The sequence below is a fragment of the Tachypleus tridentatus genome, chromosome 11 (assembly GCF_004210375.1).
Source record: "Tachypleus tridentatus isolate NWPU-2018 chromosome 11, ASM421037v1, whole genome shotgun sequence".
In the NCBI taxonomy this organism is placed as follows: Eukaryota; Metazoa; Arthropoda; class Merostomata; order Xiphosura; family Limulidae; genus Tachypleus; species Tachypleus tridentatus.
Window position 1 is genome coordinate 23,118,992 of NC_134835.1, and position 17,700 is coordinate 23,136,691.

A 17,700-nucleotide genomic window follows, 5' to 3' on the forward strand; every position below is an offset into this window, starting at 1 on the left:
ACTTTAGTCTAAAGAAACTTTATATATACTCACTACAATATATCACTAAATCACTTTGGTCTGAAGAAACCTTATATTTACTCGCTACAATATATCACTAAATCACTTTGGTATAAAGAAACCTTATATTTACTCACTACAATATATCACTAAATCACTTTGGTATAAAGAAGCCTTATATTTACTCACTACAATATATCACTAAATCACTTTGCTCTAAAGAAACCTTATATTTACTCACTACAATATATCACTAAATCACTTAGGTCTAAAGAAACCTTATATTTACTCTCTACAATATATCACTAAATCACTTAGGTCTAAAGAAACCTTAAGAAACCTTATATTTACTCGCTACAATATATCACTAAATCACTTATGTCTAAAGAAACCTTATATTTACTCACTACAGTATATCACTAAATCACTTTGGTATAAAGAAACCTTAAGAAACCTTATATTTACTCACTACAATATATCACTAAATCACTTTGGTATAAAGAAATCTTATATTTACTCACTACAATATATCACTAAATCACTTAGGTATAAAAAAACCTTATATTTATTCTCTACAGTATACCACCAAATCACGTAGACCTAAAGAAACGTTATATTTACTCTCTACAATATATCACTAAATCACTTTGGTCTAAAGAAACCTTGTATTTACTCACTTCAATATATCACTAAATCACTTACATCTAAAGAAATCTTATATTTACTCGCTACAATATATCACTAAACCACTTAGGTCTAAAGAAACCTTATATTTACTCGCTACAATATATCACTAAATCACTTTGGTCTAAAGAAACTTTATATTTACTCACTACAATATATCACTAAATCACTTTGGTATAAAGAAACCTTATATTTATTCGCTACAATATATCAGTAAATCACTTTGGTCTAAAAAAACCTTATATTTACTCGCTACAATATATCACTAAATCACTTTGGTCTAAAGAAACTTTATATTTACTCACTACAATATATCACTAAATCACTTTGGTATAAAGAAACCTTATATTTACTCACTACAATATATCACTAAATCACTTTGGTATAAAGAAACCTTATATTTACTTGCTACAATATATCACTAAATCACTTTGGTATAAAGAAACCTTATATTTACTCACTACAATATATCACTAAATCACTTTGGTATAAAGAAACCTTATATTTACTCACTACAATATATCACTAAATCACTTTGGTATAAAGAAACCTTATCTTTACTTGCTACAATATATCACTAAATCACTTTAGTCTAAAGAAACTTTATATTTACTCGCTACAATGTATCACTAAATCACTTTGGTCTAAAGAAACTTTATATTTACTTGCTACAATATATCACTAAATCACTTTGGTATAAAGAAACCTTATATTTACTCACTACAATATATCACTAACTCACTTTGGTATAAAGAAACCTTATATTTACTCACTACAATATATCACTAAATCACTTAGGTCTAAAGAAAACTTATATTTACTCACTACAATATATCACTAAATCACTTATGTCTAAAGAAACCTTATATTTACTCACTACAATATATCACTAAATCACTTAGGTCTAAAGAAAAATTATATTTGCTCACTACAATTTATCACTAAATCACTTTGGTCTAAAGAAACCTTATATTTATTCTCTACAATATATCACCAAATCACGTAGACCTAAAGAAACCTTATATTTACTTGGTACAATATATCACTAAATCACTTTAGTATAAAGAAATCTTATATTTACTCACTAAAATATATCACTAAATCACTTTGGTATAAAGAAACCTTATATTTACTCGCTACAATATATCACTAAGTCACTTTGGTATAAAGAAACCTTAAGAAGCCTTATATATACTCACTACAATATATCACTAAATCACTTTGGTCTGAAGAAACCTTATATTTACTCACTACAATATATCACTAAATCACTTTGGTATAAAGAAGCCTTATATTTACTCACTACAATATATCACTAAATCACTTTGCTCTAAAGAAACCTTATATTTACTCACTACAATATATCACTAAATCACTTAGGTCTAAAGAAACCTTATATTTACTCTCTACAATATATCACTAAATCACTTAGGTCTAAAGAAACCTTAAGAAACCTTATATTTACTCGCTACAATATATCACTAAATCACTTATGTCTAAAGAAACCTTATATTTACTCACTACAGTATATCACTAAATCACTTTGGTATAAAGAAACCTTAAGAAACCTTATATTTACTCACTACAATATATCACTAAATCACTTTGGTATAAAGAAATCTTATATTTACTCACTACAATATATCACTAAATCACTTAGGTATAAAAAAACCTTATATTTATTCTCTACAGTATACCACCAAATCACGTAGACCTAAAGAAACCTTATGTTTACTTTCTACAATATATCACTAAATCACTTTGGTATAAAGAAACCTTATATTTACTCACTACAATATATCACCAAATTACTTTGGTCTAAAGAAATCTTATATTTACTCACTACAATATATCACTAAATCACTTTGGTCTAAAAAACCTTATATTTACTCGCTACAATATATCACTAAATCACTTTGGTAGAAAGAAACCTTATATTTGCTCACTACAATTTATCACTAAATCACTTGGTATAAAGAAAGCTTATATTTACTCACTACAATATATCACTAAGTCACTTTGGTATAAAGAAACCTTATATTTGCCCACTACAATTTATCACTAAATCACTTTGGTATAAAGAAAGCTTATATTTACTCACTACAATATATCACTAAGTCACTTTGGTATAAAGAAACCTTATATTTACTCGCTACAGTATATCACTAAATCACTTAGGTCTAAAGAAACCTTAAGAAACCTTATATTTACTCGCTACAATATATCACTAAATCACTTATGTCTAAAGAAACCTTATATTTACTCGCTACAATATATCACTAAATCACTTTGGTATAAAGAAACCTTAAGAAACCTTATATTTACTCACTACAATATATCACTAAATCACTTTGGTATAAAGAAGCCTTATATTTACTCACTACAATATATCACTAAATCACTTTGGTATAAAGAAGCCTTATATTTACTCACTACAATATATCACTAAATCACTTTGGTCTAAAGAAATCCTATATTTACTCACTACAATATATCACTAAATCACTTAGGTATAAAGAAAATTTATATTTATTCTCTACAGTATACCACCAAATCACGTAGACCTAAAGAAACGTTATATTTACTTTCTACAATATATCACTAAATCACTTTGGTATAAAGAAACCTTATATTTACTCACTACAATATATCACTAAATCACTTTGGTATAAAGAAACCTTAAGAAACCTTATATTTACTCACTACAATATATCACTAAATCACTTTGGTATAAAGAAGCCTTATATTTACTCACTACAATATATCACTAAATCACTTTTGTATAAAGAAGCCTTATATTTACTCACTACAATATATCACTAAATCACTTAGGTATAAAGAAAATTTATATTTATTCTCTACAGTATACCACCAAATCACTTAGGTATAAAGAAACTATATATTTACTCACTACAATATATCACTAAATCACTTTGGTATAAAGAAACCTTATATTTACTCACTACAATATATCACTAAATCACTTAGGTCTAAAGAAACCTTATATTTACTCACTACAATATATCACTAAATCACTTTGGTATAAAGAAACCTTATATTTACTCACTACAATATATCACTAAATCACTTAGGTCTAAAGAAACCTTATATTTACTCACTACAATATATCACTAAATCACTTTGGTATAAAGAAACCTTATATTTACTCACTACAATATATCACTAAATCACTTAGGTATAAAGAAACTATATATTTACTCACTACAATATATCACTAAATCACTTTGGTATAAAGAAACCTTATATTTACTCACTACAATATATCACTAAATCACTTAGGTCTAAAGAAACCTTATATTTACTCACTACAATATATCACTAAATCACTTTGGTATAAAGAAGCCTTATATTTACTCACTACAATATATCACTAAATCACTTAGGTCTAAAGAAACCTTATATTTACTCACTACAATATATCACTAAATCACTTTGGTATAAAGAAGCCTTATATTTACTCACTACAATATATCACTAAATCACTTTGGTATAAAGAAATCTTATATTTACTCACTACAATATATCACTAAATCACTTTGGTATAAAGAAGCCTTATATTTACTCACTACAATATATCACTAAATCTGTTCTATGTAAACAAACCTCTCCTCTACTTCATTCAACCTCTTAATAAACTGCTTGGCTTTAAACAAACTTTACGTCTATCTAAATTCACACCAATAACTTTTATTTTATAGTGCTCGACATAAGAACTTCACAATAAACATGTTTTCTGTCATTTCAGTCCTTAATTATAAAATAAAACATCTTTGTTTAATTTATGACAAAGTTTTTAAAGCATTATGTATTCTCAATATGTTGTTGGTCGTCATCGTAATTACAATACTCCAGAAAGTCATCAGAAATATTAATTGTTTACATGTTATAGATTAAAACTAGATATTAGTCTTTACTTTTATGAATTTTTATTACATGATTAAAACTTCACTCCAAACCAGATTTATTTTTAATTTTTTTATTTCCTCGACGTTTCGTTAAATTACTTTCATGCATTTCCCAAGAGAAAACCCTAATGAACATGACTATAATTTCGTTCTTGGACATTAAGACTAAACTTCACCATTACCGTTTCTTTTTCATATATTTACATTTCTAGTAAAGTACTTTAATTTCAAGATTAAATAATGGTTCAAAACACCGAAATCGCAGAAAACCTTATGAAAAAATGTTTAGTATATTTACAGATATATTAGTTATTTACCGTACATAAGTTTACAGGTATATATTAACACTATTTACTGTGTATAGTTTACAGATATATATCGACACTATTTACTGTTCACAGTTTACAGGGAGACTACCTATTACTGGTCACTGCGCAACTGAGAGTAATACCGGGACTAGTCATAGCTACTGTGGAACTGACAGCGATACTGGATTAGCCCTATCTACTGTGAAACTGACAGTCATACCTGGACTAGCCCTAGTTATTGTGGAACTGACATTCATACCTGGACTAGTCCTAGCTACTGTGGAACTGACAGTGGCACCGGAACTAGTCCTAGCTACTGTGGAACTGACAGTGACACTGGAACTAGTCCTAGTTACTGTGGAACTGACAGTGATAGCGGGACTAGTCCTAGCTACTGTGGAATTGACAGTGACACTGGAACTAGTCCGAGCTACTGTGGAACTGACAGTGATACTGGAACTAGTCCTAGCTACTGTGGAACTGACAGTGATACCGGGACTAGTCCTAGCTACTGTGGAACTGACAGTGATACCGGGACTAGTCCTAGCTACTGTGGAATTGATAGTGACACTGGAACTAGTCCGAGCTACTGTGGAACTGACAGTGATACCGGGACTAGTCCTAGCTACTGTGGAACTGAAAGTGATACCGGGACTAGTCCTAGCTACTATGGAACTGACAGCGATACCGGGACTAGTCTTAGCTACTATTGTGCTGAATGGATCGTTAACTTTGTTCGAAACTGAATCAAGTTTATTACCTGTTTCGTTTGCGCATGCTCTCTGCATGTGGTGAGTTAATGTATTCGGCTACGATCTGTTTCCAACGCCTTCGACATAGCCAGCCACGGAAGAAACTCTGAACCTGGTGGTGAACAGAATAATTAAAATGACAACATGTATAGAAGATGAAACAAACAAGAAACACAGACAGAAAAATACCCGAACTAACACTAGTTTTACCGTTTTTAATGTAACAGTGTGAGGGTTATGTTATAATCTTAATCTCACATTATTAAAATATAAATCTGAATTGTTAATTATCCTCACTCTGTGATAGTTTTAATTCTAATTTCAAATTCAAAAACAGTAGTACAAATACTTTATAGAAAGTTCAGAAAATATTTTTATAAAATAAATGTAATCTCTAGTTTTGTGTATCATTTGATATCTCCTTTATGACAAGTATGTGAAAATTGTTTGTCAATGTCACCTACTTTGACATATTGATCGATTATATCTGTTAAGCCTGAGATTATCAGTTATGTCAGTTGCAGAGAGTTCAGATATATGTCCCTCTTAAAATATTAAAATTATAATAAAGAAGGTAGCCTGAATGGTTTAACACTGAAGATAGCGTTAGAAACCTAGTTTGTGTAATTTCAGGGAAATGAAAAGTAAAACAAAACCTTAAAATTATTATTAGAAAATTTGTTTTTTAAAATAGATTCTGGATTTTAGAGCTAAAAGTAAAACCGTGTTTTTACATCAACTAAAACTTGTCCTCAGTGAAAGAACATCTGTATCAAGTTTACAAACACCTAATAATCAAATTTGAGTTACACAGGTTAGGTTTAAAATTAGTTGTTTACTTTGTGATAAAATCTCAGCTAATTTAATGAAATGTTATCGTTATGACATGAAGCCACAGATAGTTTAGAAAAACGTCATTGCTACAAAATTAAACCACAACAACTTTAGTGAAACATCATTATTATAACATTAAACTACAGCTACTTTAGTGAAACGTCATTGTTACAACATTAAACTACAGATAGTTTAGTGAAACATCATTATTATAACATTAAACTACAGCTACTTTAGTGAAACGTCATTGTTACAACATTAAACTACAGATAGTTTAGTGAAACGTCATTATTATAACATTAAACTACAGCTACTTTAGTGAAACGTCATTGTTACAACATTAAACTACAGATAGTTTAGTGAAACGTCATTGTTACAACATTAAACTACAGATAGTTTAGTGAAACGTCATTATTATAACATTAAACTACAGCTACTTTAGTGAAACGTCATTGTTACAACATTAAACTACAGATAGTTTAGTGAAACGTCATTATTAAAACATTAAACTACAGATAGTTTAGTGAAACGTCATTATTATAACATTAAACTACAGCTACTTTAGTGAAACGTCATTGTTACAACATTAAACTACAGATAGTTTAGTGAAACGTCATTGCTACAAAATTAAACCACAACAACTTTAGTGAAACATCATTATTATAACATTAAACTACAGCTACTTTAGTGAAACGTCATTGTTACAACATTAAACTACAGATAGTTTAGTGAAACATCATTATTATAACATTAAACTACAGCTACTTTAGTGAAACGTCATTGTTACAACATTAAACTACAGATAGTTTAGTGAAACGTCATTATTATAACATTAAACTACAGCTACTTTAGTGAAACGTCATTGTTACAACATTAAACTACAGATAGTTTAGTGAAACGTCATTGTTACAACATTAAACTACAGATAGTTTAGTGAAACGTCATTATTATAACATTAAACTACAGCTACTTTAGTGAAACGTCACTGTTACAACATTAAACTACAGCTACTTTAGTGAAACGTCATTATTAAAACATTAAACTACAGATAGTTTAGTGAAACGTCATTATTATAACATTAAACTACAGATAGTTTAGTGAAACGTCATTGTTACAACATTAAACTACAGATAGTTTAGTGAAACGTCATTGTTACAACATTAAACTACAGATAGTTTAGTGAAACGTCATTATTATAACATTAAACTACAGCTACTTTAGTGAAACGTCATTGTTACAACATTAAACTACAGCTACTTTAGTGAAACGTCATTATTAAAACATTAAACTACAGATAGTTTAGTGAAACGTCATTATTATAACATTAAACTACAAATAGTTTAGTGAAACATCATTGTTACAACATTAAACTACAGATAGTTTAGTGAAACGTCATTATTATAACATTAAACTACAGCTACTTTAGTGAAACGTCATTGTTACAACATTAAACTACAGCTACTTTAGTGAAACGTCATTATTAAAACATTAAACTACAGATAGTTTAGTGAAACGTCATTATTATAACATTAAACTACAGATAGTTTAGTGAAACGTCATTGTTACAACATTAAACTACAGATAGTTTAGTGAAACGTCATTGTTACAACATTAAACTACAGATAGTTTAGCGAAACATCATTGTTACAACATTAAACTACAGCTACTTTAGTGAAACGTCATTATTATAACATTAAACTACAGCTACTTTAGTGAAACGTCATTGTTACAACATTAAACTACAGATAGTTTAGTGAAACGTCATTGTTACAACATTAAACTACAGATAGTTTAGTGAAACATCATTGTTACAACATTAAACTACACCTACTTTAGTGAAACGTCATTATTATAACATTAAACTACAGCTACTTTAGTGAAACGTCATTGTTACAACATTAAACTACAGATAGTTTAGTGAAACGTCATTATTATAACATTAAACTACAGCTACTTTAGTGAAACGTCATTGTTACAACATTAAACTACAGATAGTTTAGTGAAACGTCATTATTATAACATTAAACTACAGCTACTTTAGTGAAACGTCATTGTTACAACATTAAACTACAGATAGTTTAGTGAAACGTCATTATTATAACATTAAACTACAGCTACTTTAGTGAAACGTCATTGTTACAACATTAAACTACAGATAGTTTAGTGAAACGTCATTATTATAACATTAAACTACAGATAGTTTAGTGAAACATCATTGTTACAACATTAAACTACAGCTAGTATAATGAAACGTCATTGTTACAACATTAAACTACAGATAGTTTAGTGAAATATTATTGTTACAACATTAAACTACAGATAGTTTAGTGAAATATTATTGTTACAACATTAAACTACAGATAGTTTAGTGAAACATTATTGTTACAACAAACTGTTTTCTGGAACATGATTGTTATGATATAAAGCCATCGTTAAATCACTTAGACCATCTATTCAACAGGCTAGATCAAATGTGATTTAGATTATACACTGTCACAGTTTCCTGTGTATCGTCACATTACAACATGAACGTAACTAGTATAATAAAACAATGATGCTGTTCCTCATTAGATTGTTTCCTTCTATCGGTCAGGTAACAAACACTTTTGTTTCTCCTTTAAAAAATATTTCCTGAAGCCAAAGTTCGTCTTCCGTGTCATACCTAGATGTTTTTATTTTGTTTGTTTGTTTTTACTTTAGTCATTTTTCATACAGTTAGATGTTCCTTGTAACTTCCAATTTCGTTCACGTATAACATAGTGTGTATGGAAACGTGTGACGTCCAGCTTCGCTTGTGACTAGAAAATCTTTATCTAACCACATTTCAGACGTCTATGATTAATTTCAAAACATTCGTTAAACGAATGACTTGGATTTGTTTCGTATTCTCGCAAATCGTTTCTGAAGTAGGGTTAAATCCACCATAAAACATCTGATACTTGTATATTTACCAATTCCCTTCTTTGTGGCGTACTGCGTCTCATTATATGATCTAACAGAGTAGTTCGAACAGTACGCGGTTGCCAGGTAACGCGTGTTCTCTGCAGTCGACGTCCAAGTCGACGCAACACGTGTCCGATTAAGATGCGTTCTTTGTCAAAAAGAAAACACATCGTCAGTATCGGGTAGAAAGATATCGATTGCCTAACTCGTAACTGAAGCAGATATTTTGTGACTGAATGGGTGGGAATAAAAGTCCTTATGGAAATACCTTTATTTAACACTTGGAAACGTCACTGGTCACATGATCAGCCTCAGATTTACAGAACTCATTTTGACAAGAGTAGGAAACAAACACCGTTAAGTATTGTTTGCGCTTGAATAAACGAACGAATCAGATCATATTTAGTTCGGGCGTTCGAACTACAGTCTAAGGATCACGGGTCCATATTCCCCTTCTACTAACCACAAAACATGCTCACCCTTTCAGACGTGGCAGCGTTATAATGTGACGGTCAATCCCACTACTCTTTAGTAAAAGTGTAGCCCAATAGTTGGCGGCTGGTGGTGACGACTAGCTGCCTTCCCTCTAGTCTTTTACTGCGAAATTAGGGATGGCTAGCAAATTGAGGTTCGCGGAACCCCTTTTGCATGTGAGAAAATGGAACATGTAGAAATACAGAAACAATATTTTTGTATTTTATACAACTGTTGTATAGAAACATAAATATTTTCATGAAAGCTTGACACAGAAATATTAACAATGTTCTTCGTGTATGATGATTACTTTATGTTATATTTATATAATCAGTATTCTCCGTATTTAATAATCTATAAAGGTTTTGTATATAAATATTAAGAGAGTCTTCACAGTAATCTATAACAATAACTTTCTATATAACTATTGTTCATCCTCATTAAACAGTGTTCTCCATGTATAAAGTTCTATATAACTATTGTTCATCCTCATTAAGCATTGGGTTCCAAGTACAAAGTTCTATATAACTATTGTTCATCCTCATTAAACAGTGTTCTCAATGTATAAAGTTCTATATAACTATTGTTCATCCTCATTAAACAGTGTTCTCAATGTATAAAGTTCTATATAACTATTGTTCATCCTCATTAAACAGTGTTCTCAATGTATAAAGTTCTATATAACTATTGTTCATCCTCATTAAACATTATTTTTCACTTATTATCAGTAAATATTTTTAAACCTTAAGTAAAATCCCTGCTAAATTATTATCGTCGGCTAATATTTGAAATAATGAGTCTCAGAGAAAGAACATCATTTTTCATATATTATAGGAAACCCCTTAATTGTTGGATAATTTGTTGTTGGCCTGATATAAAAGTTTCTGTTTGAGCTTATGGATTATTCTAATTTTATTTCAGACAGATACTTTCGTTTTAGTTAAAGAATATATAAGTATTTTGTTTCAGTTAACAGACAACCTTTATTTCAATTTCATCAAATACCCTTGTCTTAATTTTAAAATGTATAAATATTGTTTGAGATAATGGACTATCTTTATTTGGGGTTCACCTCATACTTTCATTTTATTATAAAAACATCTCAATTATTTTTCAACACAATATATAAATATAATATATTTATTATTTTCTTCCTGTTACTGTTGACATTAACTACCAGTTGGAACTTTTCTGGGTATCTGGATAACTACCCTTTTTAATTTTGGTGATTTTCTAGATATCTGGATAACTTACCTTTTTAATTTTGGTAATTTTCTGGATATCTGGATAACTTACCTTTTTTATTTTGGTAATTTTCTGGATATCTGGATAACTTACCATTTTTATTTTGGTGATTTTCTGGATAACTGGATAACTTACATTTTTTTATTTTGGTAATTTTCTGAATATCTGGATAACTTACCTTTTTTATTTTGGTAATTTTCTGGATATCTGGATAACTTACCATTTTTATTTTGGTGATTTTCTGGATATCTGGATAACTTACATTTTTTATTTTGGTAATTTTCTGGATATCTGGATAACTTACCTTTTTTATTTTGGTAATTTTCTGGATATCTGGATAACTTACCTTTTCTATTTTGGTGATTTTTTGGATACCTGGATAACTTACCTTTTCTATTTTGGTAATTTTCTGGATATCTGGATAACTTACCATTTTTATTTTGGTGATTTTCTGGATATCTGGATAACTTACATTTTTTATTTTGGTAATTTTCTGGATATCTGGATAACTTACCTTTTTTATTTTGGTAATTTTCTGGATATCTGGATAACTTACCTTTTCTATTTTGGTGATTTTCTGGATACCTGGATAACTTACCTTTTCTATTTTGGTGATTTTCTGGATACCTGGATAACTTACCTTTTTTATTTTGGTAATTTTCTGGATATCTGGATTACTTACCTTTTTTATTTTGGTAATTTTCTGGATATCTGGATTACTTACCTTTTTTATTTTGTTGATTTCATCAGTTTCCTGCTCTTCTTCTGACCGGTTAGGAGTTAGGTGCCAAGCCCTCTTCAGTGCGCATAGCTAGGACAGTGAAACACCATGTACATATCTTCAAAATGACATAGCTAGGACAATGAAACACCATGTACATATCTTCAAAATGACACAGCTAGGACAGTGAAACACCATGTACATATCTTCAAAATGGCATAGCTAGGACAGTGAAACACCATGTACATATCTTTAAAATAACATAGCTAGGACAGTAAAACACCTTGTTCATATCTTCAAAATGACATAGCTAGGGCAGTGAAACACCATGTACATATCTTCAAAATAACATAGCTAGGACAGTAAAACACCATGTACATATCTTCAAAATAACATAGCTAGGACAGTAAAACACCATGTACATATCTTCAAAATGACATAGCTAGGACAGTGAAACACCATGTACTATCTTCAAAATAACATAGCTAGGACAGTAAAACACCATGTACATATCTTCAAAATAACATAGCTAGGACAGTAAAACACCATGTACATATCTTCAAAATGACATAGCTAGGACAGTAAAACACCATGTACATATCTTCAAAATGACATAGCTAGGACAGTGAAACACCATGTACATATTTTCAAAATGACATAGCTAGGACAGTGAAACACCATGTACATATCTTCAAAATAACATAGCTAGGACAGTGAAACACCATGTACATATCTTCAAAATGACACAGCTAGGACAGTGAAACACCATGTACATATCTTCAAAATAACATAGCTAGGACAGCGAAACACCATGTACATATCTTCAAAATGACACAGCTAGGACAGTGAAACACCATGTACATATCTTCAAAATAACATAGCTAGGACAGTGAAACACCATGTACATATCTTCAAAATGACATAGCTAGGACAGTAAAACACCATGTACATATCTTCAAAATGACATATCTAGAACAGTGAAACACCATATACTATCTTCAAAATGACATAGCTAGGACAGTGAAACACCATGTACATATCTTCAAAATGACATAGCTAGGACAGTGAAACACCATGTACTATCTTCAAAATGACACAGCTAGGACAGTGAAACACCATGTACTATCTTCAAAATGACATAGCTAGGACAGTGAAACACCATGTACTATCTTCAAAATAACATAGCTAGAACAGTGAAACACCATGTACATATCTTCAAAATGACATAACTAGGACAGTGAAACACCATGTACTATCTTCAAAATGACATAGCTAGGACAGTGAAACACCATGTACATATCTTCAAAATGACATAGCTAGGACAGTGAAACACCATGTACTATCTTCAAAATGACATAGCTAGGACAGTGAAACACCGTGTACTATCTTCAAAATGACATAGCTAGGACCGTGAAACACCATGTACATATCTTCAAAATGACATAGCTAGGACAGTGAAACACCATGTACATATCCTCAAAATGACACAGGTAGGACAGTAAAACACCATATACTATCTTCAAAATGACACAGCTAGGACAGTGAAACACCGTGTACTATCTTCAAAATAACATAGCTAGAACAGTGAAACACCATGTACATATCTTCAAAATGACATAACTAGGACAGTGAAACACCATGTACTATCTTCAAAATGACATAGCTAGGACAGTGAAACACCATATACTATCTTCAAAATGACATAGCTAGGACAGTGAAACACCATGTACTATCTTCAAAATGACATAGCTAGGACAGTGAAACACCGTGTACTATCTTCAAAATGACATAGCTAGGACCGTGAAACACCATGTACATATCCTCAAAATGACACAGCTAGGACAGTAAAACACCATGTACATATCTTCAAAATGACATAGCTAGGACAGTGAAACACCATGTACATATCCTCAAAATGACACAGGTAGGACAGTAAAACACCATATACTATCCTCAAAATGACACAGCTAGGACAGTAAAACACCGTGTACTATCTTCAAAATGACACAGCTAGGACAGTGAAACACCGTGTACTATCTTCAAAATGACATAGCTAGGACAGTAAAACACCATGTACATATCTTCAAAATGACATAGCTAGGACAGTGAAACACCATGTACATATCTTCAAAATGACTCAGCTATGACAGTTAAACACCATGTACATATCTTCAAAATGACACAGCTAGGACAGTGAAACACCGTGTACTATCTTCAAAATGACACAGCTAGGACAGTGAAACACCATGTACATATCTTCAAAATGACACAGCTAGGACAGTGAAACACCATATACATATCTTCAAAATGACACAGCTAGGACAGTGAAACACCGTGTACTATCTTCAAAATGACATAGCTAGGACAGTGAAACACCATGTACATATCTTCAAAATGACATAGCTAGGACAGTGAAACACCATGTACATATCTTCAAAATGACATAGCTAGGACAGTGAAACACCATGTACATATTTTCAAAATGACATAGCTAGGACAGTGAAACACCATGTACTATCTTCAAAATGACATAGCTAGGACAGTAAAACACCATGTACTATCTTCAAAATAATATAGCTAGGACAGTGAAACACCATGTACTATCTTCAAAATAACATAGCTAGGACAGTAAAACACCATGTACATATCTTCAAAATAACATAGCTAGGACAGTGAAACACCATATACTATCTTCAAAATAACATAGCTAGGACATTAAAACACCATGTACATATCTTCAAAATAACATAGCTAGGACAGTGAAACACCATGTACATATCTTCAAAATGACATAGCTAGGACAGTGAAACACCATGTACAAATCTTCAAAATGACATAGCTAGGACAGTGAAACACCATGTACATATCTTCAAAATGACATAGCTGTGATTATGTTATGACATTTTGCTTCATCTTTAATCAAGATTAAACAATATCTCAGAATCACATCGTGTTTAAATTTGAGGTTCAAAATTGACTTTTTTTGTAGAGAAAACTTTTAGATTTTAAAAGTATTGAAACAGAAGGTGACGTAATGTTGTTTTAAATATATACCCTGTTTCAACCAAAACGGCGTTTCATTGCTATATTCCTGAACATTTTAACTACTTAACCAATACAATATAATTATTATGATGCACAAATAAGATATCCTACAATAATGCTAGATCTATCTACAATGTCTTTAACACAGCATCTACAACCAAGATCAAAACAACATCTAGCCTTATGTCTCAACACCGCTACATCTACAACCAAGATCGATACATCTAATCTTATGTCTCAACACCGCTACATCTACAACCAAGCTCGATACATCTAACCTTATGTCTCAACACCGCTACATCTACAACCAAGCTCGATACATCTAGCCTTATGTCTCAACACCGCTACATCTACAACCAAGCTCGATACAACATCTAACCTTATGTCTCAACACCGCTACATGTACAACCAAGCTCGATACATCTAGCCTTATGTCTCAACACCGCTACATCTACAACCAAGCTCGATACATCTAACCTTATGTCTCAACACCGCTACATCTACAACCAAGCTCGATACATCTAACCTTATGTCTCAACACCGCTACATCTACAACCAAGCTCGATACAACATCTAGCCTTATGTCTCAACACCGCTACATGTACAACCAAGCTCGATACATCTAGCCTTATGTCTCAACACCGCTACATCTACAACCAAGCTCGATACATCTAACCTTATGTCTCAGCACCGCTACATCTACAACCAAGCTCGATACATCTAACCTTATGTCTCAACACCGCTACATCTACAACCAAGCTCGATACATCTAGCCTTATGTCTCAACACCGCTACATCTACAACCAAGCTCGATACATCTAACCTTATGTCTCAACACCGCTACATCTACAACCAAGCTCGATACATCTAGCCTTATGTCTCAACACCGCTACATCTACAACCAAGCTCGATACATCTAGCCTTATGTCTCAACACCGCTACATCTACAACCAAGCTCGATACATCTAGCCTTATGTCTCAACACCGCTACATCTACAACCAAGCTCGATACATCTAACCTTATGTCTCAACACCGCTACATCTACAACCAAGCTCGATACATCTAACCTTATGTCTCAACACCGCTACATCTACAACCAAGCTCGATACATCTAACCTTATGTCTCAACACCGCTACATCTACAACCAAGATCGATACATCTAACCTTATGTCTCAACACCGCTACATGTACAACCTAGCTCGATACATCTAACCTTATGTCTCAACACCGCTACATCTAACCTTATGTCTCAACACCGCTACATCTACAACCAAGCTCGATACATCTAACCTTATGTCTCAACACCGCTACATCTACAACCAAGCTCGATACATCTAACCTTATGTCTCAACACCGCTACATCTACAACCAAGCTCGATACATCTAGCCTTATGTCTCAACACCGCTACATCTACAACCAAGCTCGATACATCTAGCCTTATGTCTCAACACCGCTACATCTACAACCAAGCTCGATACAACATCTAGCCTTATGTCTCAACACCGCTACATCTACAACCAAGCTCGATACATCTAACCTTATGTCTCAACACCGATACATCTACAACCTAGCTCGATACATCTAGCCTTATGTCTCAACACCGCTACATCTACAACCAAGCTCGATACATCTAATCTTATGTCTCAACACCGCTACATCTACAACCAAGCTCGATACATCTAGCCTTATGTCTCAACACCGCTACATCTACAACCAAGCTCGATACATCTAGCCTTATGTCTCAACACCGATACATCTACAACCTAGCTCGATACATCTAGCCTTATGTCTCAACACCGCTACATCTACAACCAAGCTCGATACATCTAACCTTATGTCTCAACACCGCTACATCTACAACCAAGCTCGATACATCTAGCCTTATGTCTCAACACCGCTACATCTACAACCAAGCTCGATACATCTAGCCTTATGTCTCAACACCGATACATCTACAACTTAGCTCGATACATCTAGCCTTATGTCTCAACACCGCTACATCTACAACCAAGCTCGATACATCTAATCTTATGTCTCAACACCGATACATCTACAACCTAGCTCGATACATCTAGCCTTATGTCTCATCACCGCTACATCTACAACCAAGCTCGATACATCTAATCTTATGTCTCAACACCGATATAACACCCATTTTCGTGCCATCAGTATCAACACAACATCTATACTAATTTTCTCAAGGTTGATGAAATATTTCGCCTTCGCTTCTTATACTTGAATTCGGTTCTAAAACCTCTCTATCAGCAAGATATTAAACAAAAGTAAGCAGCCAACACTGAAACACGTATCCAACATATATTACTTCTCATCAAAGGATCCACCACAAAGGGTAAGTGAATTATAATTGTGTATTATGAAACGTAACTAATTGTGAATTTACTACACGTTTAACAACCTAAAAAAGAAAATAATACATTAATGAAGTGAACTTTCAGTAAAACCTCATTAGAAGCCAGTACTCTCATAAATGAAGTGAGTCAAAATGTAGTGTGATTAAAATACATTGAATCAACAGCTGGACACTCTCGTTACCAGTAACATTCGTGAACCCAGTAACGCCGCACGAGACAAGTTTAACTAAATAAATTTGAACTAGGCCTAAATCCACATACTATTTTTTAAAATAACATATATTTTTCATGAATTTAAAAACGAGAAAAGAAATAATCGAATTAAATAAAATATTCAACATTATTCTTAGGCATTACAACGAATAACTTTAATAAAACTACGAAACATTAAGT

The 17,700-nt window shown here is 32.0% G+C and overlaps 1 pseudogene across 1 annotated transcript in view; it reads right to left on the reverse strand.

Moving 5' to 3' along the window:
• The window catches only part of LOC143231316 (ras-specific guanine nucleotide-releasing factor 2-like), a 128,777-nt pseudogene that overhangs the window by 58,263 nt on the left and 52,814 nt on the right, over positions 1 to 17,700 (reverse strand). The window contains exons 4-5 of the transcript XR_013016876.1: positions 11,891 to 11,977; positions 5,679 to 5,782 (exon numbers count right to left, since the gene is read on the reverse strand). The product of XR_013016876.1 is annotated as a ras-specific guanine nucleotide-releasing factor 2-like (transcript). The remainder of the gene's footprint in view (positions 1 to 5,678; positions 5,783 to 11,890; positions 11,978 to 17,700) is intronic.